This window comes from Lonchura striata, chromosome 16 (assembly GCF_050655825.1).
Source record: "Lonchura striata isolate lonStrDom1 chromosome 16, ASM5065582v1, whole genome shotgun sequence".
NCBI lineage: Eukaryota > Metazoa > Chordata > Aves > Passeriformes > Estrildidae > Lonchura > Lonchura striata.
In genome coordinates, this window is record NC_140718.1 from 7,169,522 (window position 1) to 7,178,694 (window position 9,173).

Genomic DNA, 9,173 nt, shown 5'->3' on the forward strand with positions numbered 1-9,173 from the left:
AGTTTTCTTTCCCAGGGAAAATGGAAAAAGGATGTGCCCAGGGGCCCCTGGCCCTGACTGCAAAAAATCCTTATATCGAAGGATGGACCCCACACCGAAGTTGTCCCCACCTCAAACTTGTGCTGCCCTGATAGACCCAAGGGAGCCCTACAAACTGACATCAGGAACCTGGTGTGCTGAGTTTTTTTTCCCAGGGAAAATGGAAAAAGGATGTGCCCAGCGGCCCCTGGCCCTTGGGAGGGACCTCACTACAAGAAATCCTTATATCGAAGGATGGACCCCACACCGAAGTTGTCCCCACCTCAAACTTGTGCTGCCCTGATAGACCCAAGGGAGCCCTACAAACTGACATCAGGAACCTGGACTGCTGAGTTTTCTTTCCCAGGGAAAATGGAAAAAGGATGTGCCCAGGGGCCCCTGGCCCTGGACAGGAACCTCACTACAAAAAATCCTTATATCGAAGGATGCACCCCACACCAAAGTTGTTGCAACCTCAAACTTGTGCTACCCTGATAGACCCAAGGGAGCCCTACAAACTGACATCAGGAACTTGGACTGCTGAGTTTTCTTTCCCAGGGAAAATGGAAAAAGGATGTGCCCAGGGGCCCGTGGCCCTGGACAGGGACCTCACTGCAAAATATCCTTATATCGAAGGATGGAGCCCACACCGAAGTTGTCCCCACCTCAAACATGTGCAGCTCTGATACACCCAAGGGAGCCCTACAAACTGACATCAGGAACCTGGACTGCTGAGTTTTCTTTCCCAGGGAAAATGGAAAAAGGATGTGCACAGGGGCCCCTGGCCCTGGGCTGGGGCCTGACTGCAAAGAATCCTTATATCGAAGGATGGACCCCACACCGAAGTTGTCCCCACCTCAAACTTGTGCTGCCCTGATAGACCCAAGGGAGCCCTACAAACTGACATCAGGAACCTGGACTGCTGAGTTTTCTTTCCCAGGGAAAATGGAGAAAGGATGTGCCCAGGGGCCCCTGGCCCTGACTGCAAAAAATCCTTATATCGAAGGATGGACCCCACACCGAAGTTGTCCCCACCTCAAACTTGTGCTGCCCTGATAGACCCAAGGGAGCCCTACAAACTGACATCAGGAACCTGGACTGCTGAGTTTTCTTTCCCAGGGAAAATGGAAAAAGGATGTGCCCAGGGGCCCCTGGCCCTGACTGCAAAACATCCGTATATCGAAGGATGGACCCCACACCGAAGTTGTCCCCACCTCAAACTTGTGCTGCCCTGATACACCCAAGGGAGCCCTACAAACTGACATCAGGAACCTGGACTGCTGAGTTTTCTTTCCCAGGGAAAATGGAAAAAGGATGTGCACAGGGGCCCCTGCCCCTGGGCTGTGGCCACACTGCAAAAAATCCTTATATCGAAGGATGGACCCCACACCGAAGTTGTCCCCACCTCAAACTTGTGCTGCCCTGATAGACCCAAGGGAGCCCTACAAACTGACATCAGGAACCTGGACTGCTGAGTTTTCTTTCCCAGGGAAAATGGAAAAAGGATGTGCCCAGGGGCCCCTGGCCCTGACTGCAAAAAATCCTTATATCGAAGGATGGACCCCACACCGAAGTTGTCCCCACCTCAAACTTGTGCTGCCCTGATAGACCCAAGGGAGCCCTACAAACTGACATCAGGAACCTGGACTGCTGAGTTTTCTTTCCCAGGGAAAATGGAAAAAGGATGTGCCCAGGGGCCCCTGGCCCTGACTGCAAAGAATCCTTATATCGAAGGATGGACCCCACACCAAAGTTGTCCCCACCTCAAACTTGTGCTGCCCTGATAGACCCAAGGGAGCCCTACAAACTGACATCAGGAACCTGGACTGCTGAGTTTTCTTTCCCAGGGAAAATGGAAAAAGGATGTGCCCAGGGGCCCGTGGCCCTGGGTCCCTGGCCCTGACTGCAAAAAATCCTTATATCGAAGGATGGAACCCACACCGAAGTTGTCCCCACCTCAAACTTGTGCTGCCCTGATACACCCAAGGGAGCCCTACAAACTGACATCAGGAACCTGGACTGCTGAGTTTCTTTCCCAGGGAAAATGGAAAAAGGATGTGCCCAGGGGCCCCTGGCCCTGACTGCAAAACATCCTTATATCGAAGGATGGACCCCACACCGAAGTTGTCCCCACCTCAAACTTGTGCTGCCCTGATAGACCCAAGGGAGCCCTACAAACTGACATCAGGAACCTGGACTGCTGAGTTTTCTTTCCCAGGGAAAATGGAAAAAGGATGTGCCCAGGGGCCCCTGGCCCTGACTGCAAAAAATCCTTATATCGAAGGATGGACCCCACACCGAAGTTGTCCCCACCTCAAACTTGTGCTGCCCTGATACACCCAAGGGAGCCCTACAAACTGACATCAGGAACCTGGACTGCTGAGTTTTCTTTCCCAGGGAAAATGGAAAAAGGATGTGCACAGGGGCCCCTGGCCCTGGGCTGTGGCCACACTGCAAAGAATCCTTATATCGAAGGATGGACCCCACACCGAAGTTGTCCCCACCTCAAACTTGTGCTGCCCTGATAGACCCAAGGGAGCCCTACAAACTGACATCAGGAACCTGGACTGCTGAGTTTTCTTTCCCAGGGAAAATGGAAAAAGGATGTGCCCAGGGGCCCCTGGCCCTGACTGCAAAAAATCCTTATATCGAAGGATGGACCCCACACCGAAGTTGTCCCCACCTCAAACTTGTGCTGCCCTGATAGACCCAAGGGAGCCCTACAAACTGACATCAGGAACCTGGACTGCTGAGTTTTCTTTCCCAGGGAAAATGGAAAAAGGATGTGCCCAGGGGCCCCTGGCCCTGACTTGAAAGAATCCTTATATCGAAGGATGGACCCCACACCGAAGTTGTCCCCACCTCAAACTTGTGCTGCCCTGATACACCCAAGGTAGCCCTACAAACTGACATCAGGAACCTGGACTGCTGAGTTTTCTTTCCCAGGGAAAATGGAAAAAGGATGTGCCCAGGGGCTCCTGGCCCTGGGCTGGGCCTCACTGCAAAAAATCCTTATATCGAAGGATGGACCCCATACCGAAGTTGTCCCCATCTCAAACTTGTGCTGCCCTGATAGACCCAAGGGAGCCCTACAAACTGACATCAGGAACCGGGACTGCTGAGTTTTCTTTCCCAGGGAAAGTGGCCAAAGGTTGTGCCAGGGGGCCCCTGGCCCTGACTGCAAAGAATCCTTACATCGAAGGATGGACCCCACACCGAAGATGTCCCCACCTCTAACTTGTGCTGCCCTGATAGACCCAAGGGAGCCCTACAAACTGACATCAGGAACTTGGACTGCTGAGTTTTCTTTCCCAGGGAAAATGATAAAAGGATGTGCCCAGGGGCCCCTGGCCCTGATTGCAAAAAATCCTTATATCGAAGGATGGACCCCACACCGAAGTTGTCCCCACCTCACACTTGTGCTGCCCTGATACACCCAAGGGAGCCCTACAAACTGACATCAGGAACCTGGACTGCTGAGTTTTCTTTCCCAGGGAAAATGGAAAAAGGATGTGCCCAGGGGCCCCTGGCCCTGACTGCAAAACATCCGTATATCGAAGGATGGACCCCACACCGAAGTTGTCCCCACCTCAAACTTGTGCTGCCCTGATAGACCCAAGGGAGCCCTACAAACTGACATCAGGAACCTGGACTGCTGAGTTTTCTTTCCCAGGGAAAATGGAAAAAGGATGTGCACAGGGGCCCCTGGCCCTGGGCACTGACCTCACTGCAAAAAATCCTTATATCGAAGGATGGACCCCACACCGAAGTTGTCCCCACCTCAAACTTGTGCTGCCCTGATACACCCAAGGTAGCCCTACAAACTGACATCAGGAACCTGGACTGCTGAGTTTTCTTTCCCAGGGAAAATGGAAAAAGGATGTGCCCAGGGGCTCCTGGCCCTGGGCTGGGCCTCACTGCAAAAAATCCTTATATCGAAGGATGGACCCCATACCGAAGTTATCCCCATCTCAAACTTGTGCTGCCCTGATAGACCCAAGGGAGCCCTACAAACTGACATCAGGAACCGGGACTGCTGAGTTTTCTTTCCCAGGGAAAGTGGCCAAAGGTTGTGCCAGGGGGCCCCTGGCCCTGACTGCAAAGAATCCTTACATCGAAGGATGGACCCCACACCGAAGATGTCCCCACCTCTAACTTGTGCTGCCCTGATAGACCCAAGGGAGCCCTACAAACTGACATCAGGAACTTGGACTGCTGAGTTTTCTTTCCCAGGGAAAATGATAAAAGGATGTGCCCAGGGGCCCCTGGCCCTGATTGCAAAAAATCCTTATATCGAAGGATGGACCCCACACCGAAGTTGTCCCCACCTCACACTTGTGCTGCCCTGATACACCCAAGGGAGCCCTACAAACTGACATCAGGAACCTGGACTGCTGAGTTTTCTTTCCCAGGGAAAATGGAAAAAGGATGTGCCCAGGGGCCCCTGGCCCTGACTGCAAAACATCCGTATATCGAAGGATGGACCCCACACCGAAGTTGTCCCCACCTCAAACTTGTGCTGCCCTGATAGACCCAAGGGAGCCCTACAAACTGACATCAGGAACCTGGACTGCTGAGTTTTCTTTCCCAGGGAAAATGGAAAAAGGATGTGCCCAGGGGCCCCTGGCCCTGACTGCAAAAAATCCTTATATCGAAGGATGGACCCCACACCGAAGTTGTCCCCACCTCAAACTTGTGCTGCCCTGATACACCCAAGGGAGCCCTACAAACTGACATCAGGAACCTGGACTGCTGAGTTTTCTTTCCCAGGGAAAATGGAAAAAGGATGTGCCCAGGGGCCCCTGGACCTGGGCTGGGGCCTCTCTGCAAATAATCCTTATATCGAAGGATGGACCCCACACCGAAGATGTCCCCACCTCAAACTTGTGCTGCCCTGATAGACCCAAGGGAGCCCTACAAACTGACATCAGGAACCTGGACTGGTGAGTTTTCTTTCCCAGGGAAAATGGAAAAAAGATGTGCCCAGGGGCCCCTGGCCCTGACTGCAAAAAATCCTTATATCGAAGGATGGAGCCCACACCGAATTTGCCCCCACCTCAAACTTGTGCTGCCCTGATAGACCCAAGGGAGCTCTACAAACTGACATCAGGAACCGGGACTGCTGAGTTTTCTTTCCCAGGGAAAATGGGAAAAGGATGTGCCAAGGGGCCCCTGGCCCTGGACAGGGACCTCACTGCAAAAAATCCTTATATCGAAGGATGGAGCCCACACCGAAGTTGTCCCCACCTCAAACTTGTGCTGACCTGATAGACCCAAGGGAGCTCTACAAACTGACATCAGGAACCGGGACTGCTGAGTTTTCTTTCCCAGGGAAAATGGAAAAAGGATGTGCCCAGGGCCCCTGGTCCTGGCTGGGCCTCACTGAAAAAAATCCCTATATCGAAGGATGGACCCCACACCGAAGTTGTCCCCACCTCAAACTTGTGCTGCCCTGATAGACCCAAGGGAGCCCTACAAACTGACATCAGGAACCTGGACTGCTGAGTTTTCTTTCCCAGGGAAAATGGCCAAAGGGTGTGCCAGGGGGCCCCTGGCCTGACTGCAAAGAATCCTTATATCGAAGGATGGACCCCACACCGAAGTTGTCCCCACCTCAAACTTGTGCTGCCCTGATAGACCCAAGGGAGCCCTACAAACTGACATCAGGAACCTGGACTGCTGAGTTTTCTTTCCCAGGGAAAATGGAAAAAGGATGTGCCCAGGGGCCCCTGGCCCTGGGCAGGGACCTCACTGCAAAAAATCCTTATATCGAAGGATGGACCCCACACCGAAGTTGTCCCCACCTCAAACTTGTGCTGCCCTGATAGACCCAAGGGAGCCCTACAAACTGACATCAGGAACCTGGACTGCTGACTTTTCTTTCCCAGGGGAAATGGAAAAAGGATGTGCCCAGGGGCCCCTGGCCCTGACTGCAAAAAATCCTTATATCGAAGGATGGACCCCACACCGAAGTTGTCCCCACCTCAAACTTGTGCTGCCCTGATAGACCCAAGGGAGCCCTACAAACTGACATCAGGAACCTGGACTGCTGAGTTTTCCTTCCCAGGGAAAATGGAAAAAGGATGTGCACAGGGGCCCCTGGACATGGGCTGGGCCTCAATGCAAAAAATCCTTATATCGAAGGATGGACCCCACACCGAAGTTGTCCCCACCTCAAACTTGTGCTGCCCTGATAGACCCAAGGGAGCCCTACAAACTGACATCAGGAACCTGGACTGCTGAGTTTTCTTTCCCAGGGAAAATGGAAAAAGGATGTGCCCTGGGGCCCCTGGCCCTGACTGCAAAAAATCTTTGTATCGAAGGATGCACCCCACACCGAAGTTGTCCCCAACTCAAACTTGTGCTGCCCTGATACACCCAAGGAAGCCCTACAAACTGACATCAGGAACCTGGACTGCTGAGTTTTCTTTCCCAGGGAAAATGGAGAAAGGATGTGCCCAGGGGCCCCTGGCCCTGACTGCAAAAAATCCTTATATCGAAGGATGGACCCCACACCAAAGTTGTCCCCACCTCAAACTTGTGCTGCCCTGATAGACCCAAGGGAGCCCTACAAACTGACATCAGGAACCTGGACTGCTGAGTTTTCTTTCCCAGGGAAAATGGAAAAAGGATGTGCACAGGGGCCCCTGGCCCTGGGCAGGGACCTGACTGCAAAAAATCCTTATATCGAAGGATGGACCCCACACCGAAGTTGTCCCCACCTCAAACTTGTGCTGCCCTGATAGACCCAAGGGAGCCCTACAAACTGACATCAGGAACCTGGACTGCTGAGTTTTCTTTCCCAGGGAAAATGGCCAAAGGATGTGCCCGGGGGCCCCTGGCACTGACTGCAAAGAATCCTTATATCGAAGGATGGACCCCACACCGAAGTTGTCCCCACCTCAAACTTGTGCTGCCCTGATAGACCCAAGGGAGCCCTACAAACTGACATCAGGAACCTGGACTGCTGAGTTTTCTTTCCCAGGGAAAATGGAAAAAGGATGTGCCCGGGGGCCCCTGGCCCTGGGCCCCTGGCCCTGACTGCAAAAAATCCTTATATCGAAGGATGGAGCCCACACCGAAGTTGTCCCCACCTCAAACTTGTGCTGCCCTGATAGACCCAAGGGAGCCCTACAAACTGACATCAGGAACCTGGACTGCTGAGTTTTCTTTCCCAGGGAAAATGGAAAAAGGGTGTGCCCAGGGGCCCCTGGCCCTGACTTCAAAAAATCCTTATATCGAAGGATGGACCCCACACCGAAGTTGTCCCCACCTCAAACTTGTGCTGCCCTGATAGACCCAAGGGAGCCCTACAAACTGACATCAGGAACCTGGACTGCTGAGTTTTCTTTCCCAGGGAAAATGGAAAAAGGATGTGCCCAGCGGCCCCTGGCCCTTGGCAGGGACCTCACAACAAGAAATCCTTATATCGAAGGATGGACCCCACACCAAAGTTGTCCCCATCTCAAACTTGTGCTGCCCTGATAGACCCAAGGGAGCCCTACAAACTGACATCAGGAACCTGGACTGCTGAGTTTCCTTTCCCAGGGAAAATGGAAAAAGGATGTGCACAGGGGCCCCTGGCCCTGGGCAGGGACCTCACTGCAAAAAATCCTTATATCGAAGGATGGACCCCACACCGAAGTTGTCCCCACCTCAAACTTGTGCTGCCCTGATAGACCCAAGGGAGCCCTACAAACTGACATCAGGAACCTGGACTGCTGAGTTTTCTTTCCCAGGGCAAATGGAAAAAGGATGTGCCCTGGGGCCCCTGGCCCTGACTGCAAAAAATCTTTGTATCGAAGGATGCACCCCACACCGAAGTTGTCCCCAACTCAAACTTGTGCTGCCCTGATACACCCAAGGAAGCCCTACAAACTGACATCAGGAACCTGGACTGCTGCGTTTTCTTTCCCAGGGAAAATGGAGAAAGGATGTGACCAGGGGCCCCTGGCCCTGACTGCAAAAAATCCTTATATCGAAGGATGGACCCCACACCAAAGTTGTCCCCACCTCAAACTTGTGCTGCCCTGATAGACCCAAGGGAGCCCTACAAACTGACATCAGGAACCTGGACTGCTGAGTTTTCTTTCCCAGGGAAAATGGCCAAAGGATGTGCCCGGGGGCCCCTGGCACTGACTGCAAAGAATCCTTATATCGAAGGATGGACCCCACACCGAAGTTGTCCCCACCTCAAACTTGTGCTGCCCTGATAGACCCAAGGGAGCCCTACAAACTGACATCAGGAACCTGGACTGCTGAGTTTTCTTTCCCAGGGAAAATGGAAAAAGGATGTGCCCGGGGGCCCCTGGCCCTGGGCCCCTGGCCCTGACTGCAAAAAATCCTTATATCGAAGGATGGAGCCCACACCGAAGTTGTCCCCACCTCAAACTTGTGCTGCCCTGATAGACCCAAGGGAGCCCTACAAACTGACATCAGGAACCTGGACTGCTGAGTTTTCTTTCCCAGGGAAAATGGAAAAAGGATGTGCCCAGGGGCCCCTGGCCCTGACTGCAAAAAATCCTTATATCGAAGGATGGACCCCACACCGAAGTTGTCCCCACCTCAAACTTGTGCTGCCCTGATACACCCAAGGGAGCCCTACAAACTGACATCAGGAACCTGGTGTGCTGAGTTTTCTTTCCCAGGGAAAATGGAAAAAGGATGTGCCCAGCGGCCCCTGGCCCTTGGAAGGGACCTCACTACAAGAAATCCTTATATCGAAGGATGGACCCCACACCGAAGTTGTCCCCACCTCAAACTTGTGCTGCCCTGATAGACCCAAGGGAGCCCTACAAACTGACATCGGGAACCTGGACTGCTGAGTTTTCTTTCCCAGGGAAAATGGAAAAAGGATGTGCCCAGGGGCCCCTGGCCCTGGACAGGAACCTCACTACAAAAAATCCTTATATCGAAGGATGCACCCCACACCAAAGTTGTTGCAACCTCAAACTTGTGCTACCCTGATAGACCCAAGGGAGCCCTACAAACTGACATCAGGAACTTGGACTGCTGAGTTTTCTTTCCCAGGGAAAATGGAAAAAGGATGTGCCCAGGGGCCCGTGGCCCTGGACAGGGACCTCACTGCAAAATATCCTTATATCGAAGGATGGACCCCACACCGAAGTTGTCCCCACCTCAAACATGTGCAGCTC